Below are 18,729 nucleotides of genomic sequence, written 5' to 3'. Positions count from 1 at the left end.
AAAAGAAAAAGTCACTTTTATTAAAGGAAAAAATTGAACGGTGAAAAAGAAGTGAGCGAAAGGGCACAAAAGGGAAAGAGAAACCATAAGCAAATTGAAGAAAGGTACGTACTAGACTTGTTTTCTAGCTACTAACGTTGTTTACCCTGATATTTTTTATTTGGAAATTAGCAGAAGCACGTGGTTTGTAGGGCAGCTTCTTAAGGAAAAGAAAAAAACAAAAACTAAATATCAGCAAGGTTCTTCGTCCGATATATTATGCGCTGCTGCTGTCAAGAATCTTACCTAACAGTGTTGCTAAGTGTTCTTTTATACATAGTTTAAACTTTTAAATGAGGTAATTATACAATTAGACCTCATATTAGCGTTGACAGGAGTTTTGAAATCAAGACCCAGTTATTGTTATCAGTTTATTATTAAAAATAAAAATTCGTGCGCTAGACTTAAGAAAAAACATCCAGCCCACCCAAAAAAATGCGTACAGACCTAGCATAAAAACACATGCTGCATTCGTTCAAATTTACGTTTCTTAGTTTGACAAGATGTGTATAATCTACCAAAATATACTTGAGTTTTGTGGATCTTAAATATATAGCATGAAAAGTTAGAATTAAAGAGTTACTAAATATAGAAAAAGGCAAAAAAATTTAAACAGATTAAAAAGGAAAGTAAGACGCATAAAATAAAACAAAAAGATTATGTGTTTACAGTCTAATAACATAAATCGTTAGATAAATTAAATAGTTTATACAATTCAAGACACAATCCTTTTTCATTCACTTTGGCTAGATACTTAAGTTGATGTTTGAGAGAGATGATAAAATTTCAAAGAACAAAACTGCGAGTTTTACATCTTGCCGACGAAATTTAAGTTAGAATCAAGAAAAAGAATCATTTATTTAGATCTAGATCAGTTTGTCACTTGTCATTTTGTAAGAATTAACGTCTTTAATTTATCTAACCTAATTAAATTTCTTTGTCATCTCTGTCCGATCACATGTATGCCCGAAAATAAGGACTATCATCACGTTCATGGCAAATCAAGTTAAATTTAATTTGCTGACATTTCTTCCAATTTATCTCTACCATATTACGTGGTTCATCTACCATTTTACGTACTATTCTCACTCCATCCCTACCTATCATATTCCTTACCACAAAATACCTTTATCATCTTAATTTTCTATAAAAGACACGCAACTTCACTTCATTTTAGAAAAATATGAATACCCCTTGCTATAGAAAACCTAAAATTCACTTCACTTTAGAAAATATACCTCTCCCTCTCATGTAAGCACAAAACAAAGGAAGAAAGTGGGAAACCGTACGTCGTATAACTCCTAGAAAATCATATCATTCGCTTATAACGTGTTGTCACCAGAGTCATAAATACTCGAAATAAGTTCCTGTCTCGCCCTATCTCTAAAGGGAGAGACATCCTAATACACTTTAAAAAATGAACCTAACACACCAAAATCCTCATGCTATATTATTTCCTTACCCTCTCCAAGGTCATGTAATTCCCTTTGTTAACCTAGCCATCAAACCTGCATCCAATGGCTTCACCATCACTTTTGTAAACACTCAATCAGTTCACCACCAAATATCCAAAGCCCGGCTGAAAAATGGCATCAAGGGCGATGATCTTTTCTCGGGTGCACGAAAATCAGGCCTGGATATACGAGATGTGACAATTTATGATGGTTTCCCTATAGATTTTGATCGATCACTTAACCATGATAAATATTATGAAGCTATACTAAATGACTTTGGTGCCCATGTTGATGAGCTTGTTGAAAACTTAGTCCTCTCAAATCCACCACCAAATATACTAGTTGCTGATACTTTTTATGTATGGCCATCAACCAAAGTATAATTTGGTGAATGTCTCGTATTGGACAGAACCAGCTCTTGTTTTAAGTATGTATTATCACTTGGATTTGCTAAGACAAAATGGCCACTACGATTGTATTGGTAAGTCTCCACTTAATGCCTATGTATTTTTAACATGCTTCTTACGTCGACTTTTGGGTATTATCTTTTTGTGCTTAATTTCTATATATTGATAGTGTAAAAAACCTTTTTACACTACTAGGTCACCTAAAGGATAACTACACGTAATTGTCTATATAACAATGGTGTATTAATCTAGAAAATAAGGGTTACATTACCTGCTATAATAGGTTAAAACTAGGGGCGTATCTAACCCTTAGTGTATGGGTTCACGTGAACCCATGCTCCATTCCCTTATTCAGTTATAACAATATAATATTTTTTAAAATTACTTATATATATATATATATATATATATATATATGTGTGTGTGTGTGTGTGTGTGTGCGCGCGCGCGCGCGCACGCGCACATCCATGCCCAAGGACTCATATGGTGCAATAATTATTGGGTGTAACTCTAAAGTGAAATTAGCGGTGCAAAACCCACTCCGGACGATCCTGTTTTCGACATTGAGTATAGATATATATATGTAAAAATCAGTAAAATTTCAAAAAGTATAATTTTAAACCTATAATTTCAAAAGTATAGCAGGTTCAGGGTAAGAGACTAAAGTTAAACCCGTCAAATGAGAATCTAGATCTACCTGTTTATAATAGTGACCCTCATCTTGAAATCCTGGATCCGCCTCTGGTTAAAACACACTGATGTGTAAAAATTCTTTACATTGTAAGCGTATATAAGTGCAGTCTTCTTTTTTTTTTTTGGGAGAAAACATGTGGACAATGTAGACTATAAATCATAAGTTGTTTGCTGATGTTTAAATATTTATCGAACTCGAAACTATTGAATAGTAAAGTAGGGAGATTCTCCTTGAAGCAGTAGCGTAGATGTATATTTTAACTAGGATTGCCTATGATATTAATCATTTTCAAAAGCTTAATATTTATTCTATATATGCTTGTTATTATATTTTCATGATTTGCGAGACAAAAGCCAGGACGTGATAGATTACATACCAGGGGGGAAAGCAATTAAGAAATGATTTCTCTTATCTTCAGTCTAATGATACTGATGATGTCCATCTCATTGAAGAAGTATTAGGCATGTGCCTAATAAGAGTTTTCTTTGGTTTGGTAGCCAACCTTGTTGACTTGGTTTGGTTGGTAGCCAACCTTGTTGAATTTCTTTGGTTTGGTAGCCAACTTTGTTGAATTGTGAAAAATGTGTGTAAATTGTCAAATATTGTAGGCTTTAGAGGGTGAAGCTTTGGCTATAAAAGGAGAGCTTCAACTCTCATTTCTTCACACCAACAAAGAGAGAAAGAAAGAGTGAGGTTTCACAGACAAGGTATAAGAAAATAGTCTGTGAGGAAAATAGAGAGTGAGCGATATTGTAGTGAGGTGGGAATATCAAAAGAGGGTTATTTCTTTTGAGTGTTGTAGTGGTCTTTGGAGTATTTACCTCCGACCTACAAAGTGTAAAATTCCTTACTATAGTGATATCAGTTGTTCCTCTCGGGGTCGTGGTTTTTTTTCCCTTATTCAGAAGGGTTTTCCACGTAAAAATCTTGGTGTCATTGTTACTCTTTTATTCTTGTTAATTACCGTATCTCGGTGCTACATTATTATTCCGCTTTATTACCGTGAATATTATTTTGGTAAGGGGTTTATTCCCAACAACTGGTATCAGAGCACAGGTTCTGCTCGTTCACTGAAATACTATTCACTGTCGGTAGTACTATACTTGGTGAAAAATAAAAATGTCCGGAGTAAAGTACGAGGTAGCAAAATTCAATGGAGATAACGGTTTCTCAACATGGCAAAGAAGGATGAGAGATCTGCTCATCCAACAAGGATTACACAAGGTTCTAGATGTTGATTCCAAAAAGCCTGATACCATGAAAGCTGAGGATTGGGCTGACTTGGATGAAAGAGCTGCTAGTGCAATCAGGTTGCACTTATCAGATGATGTGGTAAATAACATCATTGATGAAGACACTGCACGTGGAATTTGGACAAGGTTGGAAAGCCTATACATGTCCAAAACGCTGACAAATAAATTGTACCTGAAGAAACAGTTATAAGCCCTACACATGAGTGAAGGTACGAATTTTTTGTCACATTTAAATGTGTTTAACGGACTAATCACACAGCTTGCCAACCTCGGAGTGAAAATCGAGGAAGAAGATAAAGCCATCTTGCTATTGAACTCGTTGCCATCTTCGTACGATAATTTGGCAACAACCATCCTGCACGGTAAGACTACTATTGAGTTGAAAGATGTCACATCGGCTCTTCTACTCAATGAGAAGATGAGAAAGAAGCCTGAAAATCAAGGACAGGCTCTCATCACAGAAGGTAGAGGCAGGAGTTATCAAAGGAGTTCGAACAACTATGGTAGATCCGGAGCTCGTGGGAAGTCAAAGAACCGATCCAAATCAAGAGTCAGAAATTGCTACAACTGTAATCAACCAGGTCACTTCAAAAGAGATTGCCCAAATCCAAGGAAGGGCAAAGGTGAAACCAGTGGCCAGAAGAATGACGACAACACAGCCGCCATGGTGCAAAATAATGATAATGTTGTCCTCTTTATAAATGAGGAAGAGGAATGCATGCACCTGTCAGGTCCAGAGTCGGAATGGGTGGTTGACACAGCGGCATCTCACCATGCCACACCGGTAAGAGATCTTTTTTGCAGATATGTAGCAGGTGATTTCGGCACAGTGAAAATGGGTAACACAAGTTACTCAAAGATTGCGGGGATTGGTGACATTTGTATCAAGACAAATGTCGGATGCACATTGGTTCTAAAGGATGTGCGGCATGTACCTGATTTGCGGATGAACTTGATCTCGGGAATTGCTTTAGACCGAGATGGATACGAGAGTTATTTTGCAAATCAAAAGTGGAGACTCACTAAGGGATCATTGGTGATTGCAAAGGGAGTTGCTCGTGGCACGTTGTACAGGACAAATGCAGAAATATGCCAAGGTGAATTGAACGCGGCACAAGATGAGATTTCTGTAGATTTATGGCACAAAAGAATGGGTCATATGAGCGAGAAGGGATTGCAGATTCTTGCCAAGAAATCACTCATTTCTTATGCCAAAGGTACAACTGTAAAACCTTGTGACTACTGTTTATTTGGTAAGCAGCATAGAGTCTCATTTCAGACATCGTCTGAAAGAAAATTGAATATACTTGATTTAGTATATTCTGATGTTTGCGGCCCAATGGAAATTGAATCAATGGGCGGTAACAAATATTTTGTTACTTTTATTGATGATGCTTCACGAAAATTATGGGTTTATATTTTGAAAACCAAAGATCAGGTGTTTCAAGTTTTCCAGAAGTTTCATGCTCTAGTAGAAAGGGAGACGGGTCGAAAGCTAAAGCGTCTCCGAAGTGACAATGGAGGTGAGTACACTTCAATGGAATTTGAAGAGTATTGTTCAAGTCATGGGATCAGACATGAAAAGACAGTTCCTGGAACCCCACAGCACAATGGCGTAGCCGAGAGGATGAACCGCACCATTGTGGAGAAGGTGAGAAACATGCTCAGAATGGCTAAACTGCCTAAGTCATTCTGGGGTGAAGCAGTTCAGACAGCCTGTTACCTGATCAATAGGAGTCCATCAGTTCCGTTGGCGTTTGAAATCCCAGAGAGAGTCTGGACCAACAAGGAGGTGTCCTACTCGCATCTGAAGGTGTTCGGTTGCAGAGCTTTTGCACATGTACCAAAAGAGCAGAAAACAAAGCTGGATGATAAATCTATTCCCTGCATATTTATCGGATATGGAGATGAAGAGTTCGGGTACAGACTGTGGGATCCTGTAAAGAAGAAGGTCATCAGAAGTAGAGATGTAGTCTTCCGAGAAAGTGAAGTTAGAACTGCTGCTGATATGTCAGAAAAGGCGAAGAATGGTATAATTCCTAACTTTGTTACTATTCCTTCTACTTCTAACAATCCCACAAGTGCAGAAAGTACGACCGACGAGGTTGCCGAGCAGGGGGAGCAACCTGGTGAGGTTATTGAGCAGGGGGAGCAACTTGATGAAGGTGTCGAGGAAGTGGAGCACCCCACTCAGGGAGAAGAACAACATCAACCTCTGAGGAGATCAGAGAGGCCAAGGGTAGAGTCACGCAGGTACCCTTCCACAGAGTATGTCCTCATCAGTGATGAGGGGGAGCCAGAAAGTCTTAAGGAGGTGTTGTCCCATCCAGAAAAGAACCAGTGGATGAAAGCTATGCAAGAAGAGATGGAATCTCTCCAGAAAAATGGCACATACAAGCTGGTTGAACTTCCAAAGGGTAAAAGACCACTCAAATGCAAATGGGTCTTTAAACTCAAGAAAGATGGAGATGGCAAGCTGGTCAGATACAAAGCTCGATTGGTGGTTAAAGGCTTCGAACAGAAGAAAGGTATTGATTTTGACGAAATTTTCTCCCCCGTTGTTAAAATGACTTCTATTCGAACAATTTTGAGCTTAGCAGCTAGCCTAGATCTTGAAGTGGAGCAGTTGGATGTGAAAACTGCATTTCTTCATGGAGATTTGGAAGAGGAGATTTATATGGAGCAACCAGAAGGATTTGAAGTAGCTGGAAAGAAACACATGGTGTGCAAATTGAATAAGAGTCTTTATGGATTGAAGCAGGCACCAAGGCAGTGGTACATGAAGTTTGATTCATTCATGAAAAGTCAAACATACCTAAAGACCTATTCTGATCCATGTGTATACTTCAAAAGATTTTCTGAGAATAACTTTATTATATTATTGTTGTATGTGGATGACATGCTAATTGTAGGAAAAGACAAGGGGTTGATAGCAAAGTTGAAAGGAGATCTATCCAAGTCATTTGATATGAAGGACTTGGGCCCAGCACAACAAATTCTAGGGATGAAGATAGTTCGAGAGAGAACAAGTAGAAAGTTGTGGCTATCTCAGGAGAAGTACATTGAACGTGTACTAGAACGCTTCAACATGAAGAATGCTAAGCCAGTCAGCACACCTCTTGCTGGTCATCTAAAGTTGAGTAAAAAGATGTGTCCTACAACAGTGGAAGAGAAAGGGAACATGGCTAAAGTTCCTTATTCTTCAGCAGTCGGAAGCTTGATGTATGCAATGGTATGTACTAGACCTGATATTGCTCACGCAGTTGGTGTTGTCAGCAGGTTTCTTGAAAATCCTGGAAAGGAACATTGGGAAGCAGTCAAGTGGATACTCAGGTACCTGAGAGGTACCACGGGAGATTGTTTGTGCTTTGGAGGATCTGATCCAATCTTGAAGGGCTATACAGATGCTGATATGGCAGGTGACATTGACAACAGAAAATCCAGTACTGGATATTTGTTTACATTTTCAGGGGGAGCTATATCATGGCAGTCTAAGTTGCAAAAGTGCGTTGCACTTTCAACAACTGAAGCAGAGTACATTGCTGCTACAGAAACTGGCAAGGAGATGATATGGCTCAAGCGATTCCTTCAAGAGCTTGGATTGCATCAGAAGGAGTATGTCGTCTATTGTGACAGTCAAAGTGCAATAGACCTTAGCAAGAACTCTATGTACCATGCAAGGACCAAACACATTGATGTGAGATATCATTGGATTCGAGAAATGGTAGATGATGAATCTCTAAAAGTCTTGAAGATTTCTACAAATGAGAATCCCGCAGATATGCTGACCAAGGTGGTACCAAGGAACAAGTTCGAGCTATGCAAAGAACTTGTCGGCATGCATTCAAACTAGAAGACAGTGCTACCTCCTCTGGATGAATGAGACTGGAGGGGGAGATTGATGATGTCCATCTCATTGAAGAAGTATTAGGCATGTGCCTAATAAGAGTTTTCTTTGGTTTGGTAGCCAACCTTGTTGACTTGGTTTGGTTGGTAGCCAACCTTGTTGAATTTCTTTGGTTTGGTAGCCAACTTTGTTGAATTGTGAAAAATGTGTGTAAATTGTCAAATATTGTAGGCTTTAGAGGGTGAAGCTTTGGCTATAAAAGGAGAGCTTCAACTCTCATTTCTTCACACCAACAAAGAGAGAAAGAAAGAGTGAGGTTTCACAGACAAGGTATAAGAAAATAGTCTGTGAGGAAAATAGAGAGTGAGCGATATTGTAGTGAGGTGGGAATATCAAAAGAGGGTTATTTCTTTTGAGTGTTGTAGTGGTCTTTGGAGTATTTACCTCCGACCTACAAAGTGTAAAATTCCTTACTATAGTGATATCAGTTGTTCCTCTCGGGGTCGTGGTTTTTTTTCCCTTATTCAGAAGGGTTTTCCACGTAAAAATCTTGGTGTCATTGTTACTCTTTTATTCTTGTTAATTACCGTATCTCGGTGCTACATTATTATTCCGCTTTATTACCGTGAATATTATTTTGGTAAGGGGTTTATTCCCAACAGATACAAATATGGTGATGAACCGAATAATCCACAAAGCTGTATTCACAGACGTGAAAAAAGCAGAATTTATCATTTGTAACACAGTGCAACAACTCGAATCCGAAATCATTTCAGCATTACAAGAGAAGCAGCCTGTTTATGCAATTGGACCACTTTTCTCCCCTGGCTTCACCAAGAGTTCAGTGTCTACGAGCCTGTGGTCCGAGTCCGATTGCACCACTTGGCTCGACGCCAAACCGCATGGCTCAGTCTTGTACGTGTCATTCGGAAGCTATGCTCACACTAGTAAAGATAATATTATGGAAATTGCAAGTGGCATAGTGGTCAGTGACGTAGATTTCATTTGGGTACTTCGTCCTAATATTGTTAGTTCGGAAGAAACTGATTATTTACCAATTGGTTACGAAGATTTTATTAAGGATCGAGGGTTAGTTGTGCCGTGGTGTTGTCAAACTGCGGTAATTTCTCATCCAGCAGTCGGAGGATTCTTGACTCATTGGGGTTGGAATTCGATCTTGGAAAGTATATGGTGTTCTGTTCCGTTTATTTGTTTTCCTTTGCTGACTGATCAATTCACTAATCGGAAATTAGTGGTTGATGATTAGAAAAATTGGGATTAATCTTTGTGATAAGGAATCAATCACGAGGGATGAAGTGGAAGAGAAAGTTAAACTTTTGATGAGAGGAAAATTAGCAGAAGAAATGAAGCAACAAATCAAGAAGAAATGAAGCAACAAATCAAGAAAGTCAGGAAAGTATTAGAGGATGCAGTGGCGATAAATGGATCATCTCAAGTGAATTTCTTAAAGTACAAAATTCAAAAGAAAAATGTGGTTGCTTTAAAATCCGAGGAGCAGCAATTAAACCACACTGCAAAATATTACCATCCCGTAAAATATCCCGTATTCATACAGGGTTGGATCGCGCCCTAAGAGATGTGATGTCGATAGTCAACCCTAATGAAAGCATTAATGGTCATCCTGTATTCCCTTGAAAATAAAAATTTCCCATAAGGATAACATTATGTGTTGCTTTATTATGAATTGAGAAAAAAGACTATTAGTTTGTACTCCTAAAATCTAACGTGCATAAATTCTGAAATCTATACATTGTTTAAGATGCACTTCATTTATTAAAAAAGAATATCCCTTTTCATTTATTTTATGTGGTTCAATCAAGAAAGGGACTTTGAATCATAATTATAGGCAAAAACTCAGATATAATGTGTACATTAGAATAAAAAATCTCAATGAAGTTTCTGGCACAAGAAAAATGTATGTAGTAACTAACTAAAATGACAATAAAATATTACATTTTCAAGTAAATAGAATCATTTTTTCGGTTTGATCCTGAAATTAGGCCTCTCTTTTTTATCATTCTTCAGGGAAACTTTAATATTCATTGGCAATGAAATAGCTCCATCAAAGAAGAGATAATCCTTCCTCATTCTTTCCCAACCCAAATTAGCTAGTTCATTCGATCGCTTGTATATTACCTTCTCTATAACAAAAAAATGTTGGTAGGTAATTACTATAGCGTACATAGTAACAAAAAATGATGGAAGGATAAACGGTGCAGATATCATTTAATTAAAGATTAAATGTTCTTAGTCAGATATTACAAGCACTAAAGTCAGAACTACTAATAATCGATGGACCAAAAGTACTACTATACAATTATATTTTTGGGTAAATGACCAAACGTACTAGTATTAAAATTTATTGTTGCTTTTACTGGCGATGTCGTGACTATGTTTTCTATTTATGTCGTTTTTTATGTTAATTGCCTTCCTGACTGGTTTTTAAGGAGCTGTTGTGTAGCTAATGCAATCTGTAAATGTCGCATTTGTTAAAAACATTTATATATCGCATTATGCGGTTTAAACGTCGCACTCACTAAATGTTAATAAGTCGGATTGCAAACAGCTTCTATAAGCCCCATTACGAACTACGATTAAGTCGCATGCGATTTACAATTTAGGACAGAGTCTTTTCTGTTAACTACCTACGACAACAACCTCAACTCCGCCGTCTGCCGCCGTTCTTAAAACCGGGCATTTCGAAGCTTGTCAATGTATCTATTTTTGGATGTTCTTGGGGGTTTATAGAAAGTCAGGGCCATACATAGCAAGATAAGGATAAGCCAGCTTCTGTTGATATGAATTTTGGTTCCCATTCGAAGAAATTAAAGTTAGGGTTTTATAGTTGTAGTCGGATTTTCAAGAATATGTAACCGGTATTCCTACCAAAGACTTTGATGATAATTTCTTGAAACCAAAGTTAGTACATTCTGGTTTTATATTCTGATGTGAGGGGTATGGAATTGGTATGGTTTAGGAAGTAAAATTTGATTTGGTGATATTTTTTATGGGAAGTGCTTTCCCTTTAATGGGTCATACGTAGCGCTATATGATTTGGTTAGGCCAAGAATTATACCAGAAAAGGAAAGTAAGTATGATTTGAACAATCAATACCGCTGGAGGTGGCTAATTACCGGACTAAATTAAATAATTTTTTCTTTTTTGGTAACCATTGTGAATTACCATTGACAAACCAAAACGATTACAAATAAAGAGCACCTAGTTCCACATAGCACAACTTTAGGCCTCCAACGAAACAGAGCGGAACAAAAACAGAATGTTAGTTACACATTAGCTTATGTACTAACCCTCTACATCTCCTTGCTCTACGGGATGTTCTATATGATTCTAGCCTAACCATTACACCCTTTCCAATATATGACACTATATCTCATCTATATACAGTTATTCCTTTAAACAATCTCCAATTCCTAGCTTTCCAAGTGTGATATAGTAGAGCCCCCCATATTGCTGCCATCAACGTTTTTTCGAATCGCGCGCGGCCATTGCTTCCGTTTGAAACTTTCTAAAACTTGCTTGAAATCACCTGCCTGAACCTGTATTCCTGGCCATTGCACTAATTCTTGTTTGACAGACTGAAACCAATCGCATTCCCGAAACAAATGCGCATTTGTTTCCATCACCTTTGCATCACAGGGACAACAGTAAATATTCTCGACTGATATATGCAGCTTAAGTAGCCTTTCTTTAGTAAGCAACCTTCCATGAATTGCTAACCACATTATGAATCTATGCTTGATTGTGCCATAGCAGTCGATACTGATAGGTTTTAAGGTTAAGTTTCAATGATAATAATATTATCTTCTGTTATATTTTCAGGGTAAACAAAAAAAGAAAAAGTAGAGAAAATTATCAAGAGTGCTACTGGATTCAAATGAAGAAAGAAGGAAGAACTAGTTACTGAATTAACGATCATTAAAAGACAGCTCAACCCAAGGAGTGAACGAAGATTCAGTTACAATCATTAATGGCCAATCAAGATGCAGTTTGACTCAATTAAGGGAACTCAGATCTCCAAATTTTGATCATTCCAGTTTCGAAGAATTCACTCACTAAATCTCTCCTTGAAATCAGCCGTGACATGGAAAGTCACATTCTAATCTGGGCCAGTCAAAGAACAAAATTCAAAGAGGTATCTCTTGGGTCAAAACCCTTAATCAAAGATCTTATGCCTCCCATTTCCAATAAGGAATTAACGGTTCTTTCCTCTAGTATAAAAGGAATCTCTCTCAAGAAGAAGATTACGCAACTACAAAAAGAGTATTCCAAATCTGTCTACTTTTTAGTTCAAACACTGTAATCTTGAGTTATCAATGTCTCAAAACATAGAGAGATCTAGAGTACAAAAGAAAGTTGTGTCACTTGATTAGAACTCAATTACTGATTCTATAAGCTGATGGTATACACAAAGATACCATCATTTGTGTAAATTATTCAAAGATCTTAAGGGAACCCTTGTGACCCAAGGGAACTGGATGTAAGTACCAAAACGGTACCGAACCAGTATAAGTCGTGTGTGTCTTACTATTGCTCGTTACAGCTTTTATTTCTTCTGTCTCGTGGATTAGTTAACTAGTAGTTATATCAATCGACTAATTTTTAATTAGGCAACAATTCACCCTCCCTCTTGTACTTTCAATTGGTATCAAAGCAAGGCTCAAGAAATGTGAGATAAACTAGAAGTCACTTATGAAGGAACCAACAAGGTAAATGAGACTAGAATAAATCTTCTGGTTAGGGAATATGAATTATTTCAAATGAAGGATGGAGAATCTGTTGAAGAAATATTTTCTAGATTTAGCAAAATCCTTGGAGATCTCAAATCATTTGGAAGACCCATTAAAAGTAGCGAACAGGTTAGAAAGATTCTCCGAAATCTACCTATAATTTAGCAACCAAAGGTTATCGCCCTAGAATGTCAAAACCTAGATAAAGTTTCCTATGATTAACTCAGAGGTGATTTGATCGCTTTTGAGAAAACTCATCTTGACAGACAAATTCAAGAGAGAAAGAAAATCGTTGCTTTCAAGGCAACCTTGCTGAACCTGAAAATGAAGATGAAGTAGAAGAAGGAGAAAAAGATGAAAACATTGCAATGCTCTCGCAAGTTGTGACTAACATGATGAGAAGGAACAAAAACTACAGAAGAGGTAAGTTTAATTTCAGGAAAGGAAGGGCAAGCAATGAAACAGATAAAAATGAAGGAAGGTATTACGAATGTAGAAAACTCAGACATCTCCAAGCTGACTGTCCTGAGTTAAAAAGGAAGCTTAGCAGGAACGTGCAAAAGAAGAAAGCTTTTGGTGCATGGAGCGATGAGTAGGAATCTGATCATGAGGAAATTGCAAATATGTGTTTTATGGCTCTTAGTGAAAATGAAGAACCAGATAAACTTGCACTAATTGACAGACAACAATGAAGAAGAAGATGATTCAAGAAGACCATATTCACCATTGGATGAAGGAACCATTCAGGTACGTACTCCTTTATGTCCATCTTGTTATGAACTTCAAGAATTTGTTGTATTGAAAGAGTAGTAAATGAACTCAGAAAAGTCAAAAGAGAAAAGGAAAGAGAAAAGAAGGAATGGGCCCAGAAACTTGAAATATGTGAAGTTGAACGTGATATACTTCAAGAAGAAGTGAACAAACTTAGGCTTCAATTGAATGGTCTACAAAAACCTTCAAGTTCTAGTTCAGTTCAAAATGTTCCTATTAGAAATAAAATAGCATGCTCCCTTTGTGGTAAAAATGGGCATAGCACTAACAATTGTAGGAACAGAATTAGAACTGAGAATAATTCTAGAAAATTCAACAGCTCTCCTTGCACCTACTATGGCAAAAGTGGTCATGCCTCAAATCATTGCAGGTTTAAAAATAATAGGAGGTGGATTTAAAGACCAAAATCTTCAGATCAAAATAGATCTAACCAGTCAGGACCCAAGCAGGCTTGGGTACTAAAAAATAAGTAATCTTGTTTTGCAGGAACACCGCAAGAAGAATCGAAAAGAAAAATGGTATCTCGACAGCGCATGTTCCAGACATATGACAGGTGACAAACAACTGTTCAAATCAGTCACCAAGTTAGATGGAGGAACAGTTACATCTGGATCCAAAGGAAATGTTATTAGTGTTGGAAAGGTTCCATTAAGCTCTACGTGTGACGTGGATGAAGTTTACTTAGTGGATGAACTCGGGTACAATCTTCTCAGCATCAGTCAACTATGTGACAATTATTATGAGGTTCGTTTTAAGAAACATGGCTGGCTCATAGAAGACGAATCAGGTAATATCATCCTATCTGGAAATAGGGACAGAAATGTCTATACTATCAAAAACCTTGAAAACTTTGGGGATCAAATTTGTCTTTCTTCTATAATTGAAGACCCCTGGGTTTGGCATAGAAAACTTGGGCACGCAAGCATGCACACCATTCAAAAACTTTCAAAACATGATCTTGTCATTGGTCTTCCAAAACTAGATTTTTCAAAAGATCATATCTGTGATGCATGTCAATTAGGAAAGCAAACTCGATCCTCTTTCAAAGTTAAAAACATTGTTTTTACCTCTAAACCTCTTCAACTACTGCACATGGATTTATTTGGCCCCACTAGAACTGCTAGTATTGGAGGTAATAAATATGTTTTTGTTATTGTAGATGATTTTGTTAGATTTACATGGGTTATATTTCTTATTCATAAAGATGATGCACTAAAGAATTTTGAAGTCTTTTGTAAGAAAGCTCAACGTGAGAAATGTTATTACATCTCTTCAATCAGAAGTGATCATGGAGGAGAGTTTGAAAGTAGAGCATTTGAAACTTTCTGCAATGATCAAGGAATCTCTCATAATTTCTCTTCACCAAGATCCTCTCAGCAAAATGGTGTAGTAGAACGAAAAAACAGAACCTTGCAGGATATGGCAAGAACAATGATAGTGGAAAACTCTTTACCTCACCACTTCTACGCAGAAGTTATAAGTACAACATGTCATATTATCAACAGATGTCTCATTTGTCCTATTCTAAAAAAGACTCCCTATGAACTATGGAATGGTAAGAAACCAAACATCAGCTACTTCCATCCTTTTGGATGCAAATATTTTGTTAATAACAATGGTAAGGATAATTTGGGCAAATTTGATCCAAAAAGAGATGAAGGTATATTTCTTGGTTACTCTCCATCTAGTAGAGCTTACAGAGTTTACAATAAGAGAACCATATGTATTGAAGAATCTATTCATATTATTTTTATTGATACTAACCCTCGCTCAAGAAATGCACATGTTCCCAAAGATGAGGAGATTTCGTGTGCTCCAAAATCTGTTATTGTAGGAGAAGATCATCAAACTGAGTCGGCTAATCAACAAAATCAACCAGTTGAGGCTCCTTCAGAAGATCATGATCTATCTCAACCAGATTAGTCGACTAACATAGCTTTTGGGAATACTCCAAATGAATGGAGGAACAAACCAGGATATCCTCACAAATTCATTATTGGAGATCCACGGGAAGGAATAACCACCAGAAGATCACAAAAGAACACGTCTCTTGTAGCTCTCATATCTCAAATTGAGCCCAAGAAGATTGATGAAGCTCTAAAAGATTCTCATTGGGTCAATGCTATGAAAGAGGAATTGGATCAGTTTGAGAAAAACAAAGTCTGGGAATTAGTTCCAAAACCCAAAACTCCTCTATTGTTAGGACTAAATGGGTATTCAGAAACAAACTTAATGAATCAGGCCAAGTCGTTCGAAATAAAGCAAGACTAGTGACTCAAGGTTATTCTCAACAAGAAGGAATCGACTATGACAAAACTTTTGCACCTGTAGCAAGACTTGAATCCATCATAATTTCACTTGCCTTTGTTGCCCACATAGGATTCAAACTGTATTAGATGGATGTTAAAAGTGTGTTCTTAAATGGTTTTATATCTGAAGAAGTATACATAAAGCAACCTCCTAGATTTGCAAGTACTACTCTTCCAAACCATGTATACAAGCTTACTAAAGCCCTGTACAGTCTCAAACAAGCTCCGCGAGCCTGGTATGAAAGGTTAAGTTCCTTTCTTTTGAGTTAAGGTTTCAAATGAGGTAACATAGATACAACTCCTTTCATTAAGCAATCAAATTCTGGTAATCACATTACTCAAATTTACTTTGATGATAATATTTTTGGAAGTCCTAACAGCACCCTTTGTGAAGAATTTGCTCTTTTCATGAAAGGTGAATTTGAGATGAGCATGATGGGAGAACTAACCTACTTCCTTGGACTTCAAATCAAGCAGTCTCTTAAAGGAATCTTTATCAACCAATCAAAATGCACCAAAGAGCTTATCAAAAAATTTGGAATGGAAAATGCTAAGGCTATTGGTAATCCTATGAGTCCAACTACTGTGTTAGATGATGACAACAATGGAAAAATGGTTGATGAAACTATGTATAGAGGAATGATTGGATCTCTACTTTATTTAACTGCTAGTCGACTAGATATTATGTTTAGTATATGCAAATGTGCTAGATTTCAGTCAGCTCCTAAGGAATCTCATTTGACTGCTGTCAAACGTATTATTAGATGTCTAATTGGTACTATTGAATTCAGACTTTGGTATGATCAATCTAACAATATTTCTTTAAGAGGTTTTTCAGATGCTGATTTTGCAGAAGACAAAATTGATAGGAAAAGTACCAGCGGGGCATGTCAATTATTGGGAATGCCTTAGTATCTTGGCACAGCAAGAAACAAAATTATGTTGCTCTTTCAACAACTTAAGCAGAATATCTAGCTGTTGGAAGTTGTTGTACACAAGTTTTATGGATCATGCATCAACTCCTTGATTATGATTTATATCTTACTACCACTCCTATTTTTTGCGACAACACCAATGCTATCTGCTTATCTAAAAATTCTATGCATCATTCTAGGGCAAAGCATATAGAAATTAAACATTATTTTATTGTGATCATGTTGCAAAAGGTGATATTGCATTAGAATTCATTAGCACTGATTCTGAACTTGCGGATATCTTTACTAAACCTCTTTTAGAGGAGAGATTTTGTGTTCTTCAAAAAAAAGATTGGCATTCTGCCAAATTTATAAACAAATTACCTGCTTAATTGTTTAAATTATTCGGTATACTTTTGTATATTTTATTTCTTTAATTATCCGTGTACTAATCAAATTCTCTGAAAAGCTGCAATTATTACGAGCATTCATTCCAAACCATCACTTCCTTCTGTACTTGACCCTTCCAATAACCAAGATACCTCTTCACTTTTCCAAATCCCTGATAAAAACCTCTATCTTCACAAAACACCTTCCTCATTCCTTACCAAACACCCTTCTGATTTCTCCACGGCCAAAAGAAATCTTTCATTTGCAATAAGAAGAAGTCGTAGGTTTCAAAACCCCCCTAACACAGAAGGAATGGTGGATATAGAATCATATATTGATTAAGATCTACTCAAAACTGATAATGAGAGTAGTACTTCATCTGATGATCAACCCATTAGCCAGAAAAAGGCAGGGAAATGACCCATGGAGCAAACCTCCAAAAAGGTTGCATGCAAGGTAGAAAGCTTGGATTTCGGTTCTGAAGACAAGCTGATCTTCTATGGTCCCAGTGAAAAGGCAAGGTTTGAGTCCTATAAGTCAAAATCCATGGCTTATGGACGATGTGTAAGTCTCTCTCTTATGCAAAGTCTTCGTTGTGATGTGACTGAATTTTTTGATTTCCAGCATCTTTCCCCTGTGTTTGACACTCTTGAAAATTCTGTGAATGAAGAACCTGTTCGAATGTTTTATGCAAATTTGTTTGTGAATGATAAGGATGACTTAGAGTCTATGGTCTTAGGTTCTACAATTGTGTTGGACTCCTACCAATTTGAAAAGATCTTTTCTGCCAAATTTAGTGGGTATGATGTATTTGTCCAAAAATCTTGGCCCAAAGACTTTGATGTGTCTTTTGAAGAAGCAAAAACCTTTTTGTCTGATAATCCCCTTGACATTGGACCCAAAAATTTGAAGTTTGAACACCAGATTTTGGCCCACATGATTGCCACTACTTTACTTCCCAGGTCTGGGTCCCTAAGTTCATTATCCACTAAAGATGTCTTTGTCCTTTATTGTCTAGTCAACAACAAGCGCCTTAATTGGTTTGTATGGATCCGTCAATATATGCTTGAGAGTATCGGGGATATTTCCTCATTTCCTGCTTGTCTGCCCTATGGCATTCTTGTCTCTCATATTCTGGAAGTCATGAAGGTTGATTTAACTCCTTTTACCCCCAAGCACATCTCTAGTACCTATGATAAAATAACTTTCTCTATGATGGGTTGCACATTGGGTGAAAATGGCTTGGTTAAAAGAGCCAAGGTTGAAAGTGCTCCAGCTCCTGTAGATGTTCCAGTTGATCAATCAGTCCCTCAGTCGACTACCTCCCAGAGTCTTCCACATATTCAACGACAACTTCCTGACATCAAGCTGCTGCTGGTGGAAATGAAAGAACATGTAGATAAAATCAGAGAAGTCACTAAGGAGACAGGTACAGATGTATCAAAGCTACGGATAGACATCGAGGTTACTAGGAGATAGGGAACAAGGGCTTTCAATTCCATGACTGAAAAGATGGACAAGCTCGTCAAAGATGTTAATAACTCTTATAACTCCTTCTGCACCAAAGTGATCAACACCCTCAAATAATTTCTGGGTCATCATTAATTATCTTTGGCTGCTGTGTGACAAACAAACTTATGTTTCTTTTGTGTGGATTTTAGACTATTACTTTTGGGCTTGTAGTAAATTAAGCCCCTGCTGAAGGCTCTACTGCTCTAACCCCTTTAGTATGCTTATGATACATATGCTATGTGTTTCTGTATGTTATTCCTTTTTTCTTTTTTGATTGATATCAAAGGGGGAAAAAAACTGGGAGTAAACACTCAGAGGGAGACATGAGCACAACTTTCCAACATAAGGAACTCAAGGGACTCACTAGCTA

General features: G+C 37.1%; 1 pseudogene; it reads left to right on the top strand.

Moving 5' to 3' along the window:
* The first annotated feature begins 1,234 nt into the window (after positions 1-1,234).
* On the top strand, positions 1,235-9,104 carry LOC107761469 (UDP-glycosyltransferase 86A1-like; annotated as a pseudogene).
* Positions 9,105-18,729: the final 9,625 nt, after the last annotated feature.

Source organism: Nicotiana tabacum, chromosome 5 (genome assembly GCF_000715075.1).
Source record: "Nicotiana tabacum cultivar K326 chromosome 5, ASM71507v2, whole genome shotgun sequence".
NCBI lineage: Eukaryota > Viridiplantae > Streptophyta > Magnoliopsida > Solanales > Solanaceae > Nicotiana > Nicotiana tabacum.
The sequence above is the reverse complement of the archived record's forward strand: the minus strand, read 5'-3'. Positions and strand labels throughout refer to the sequence as shown.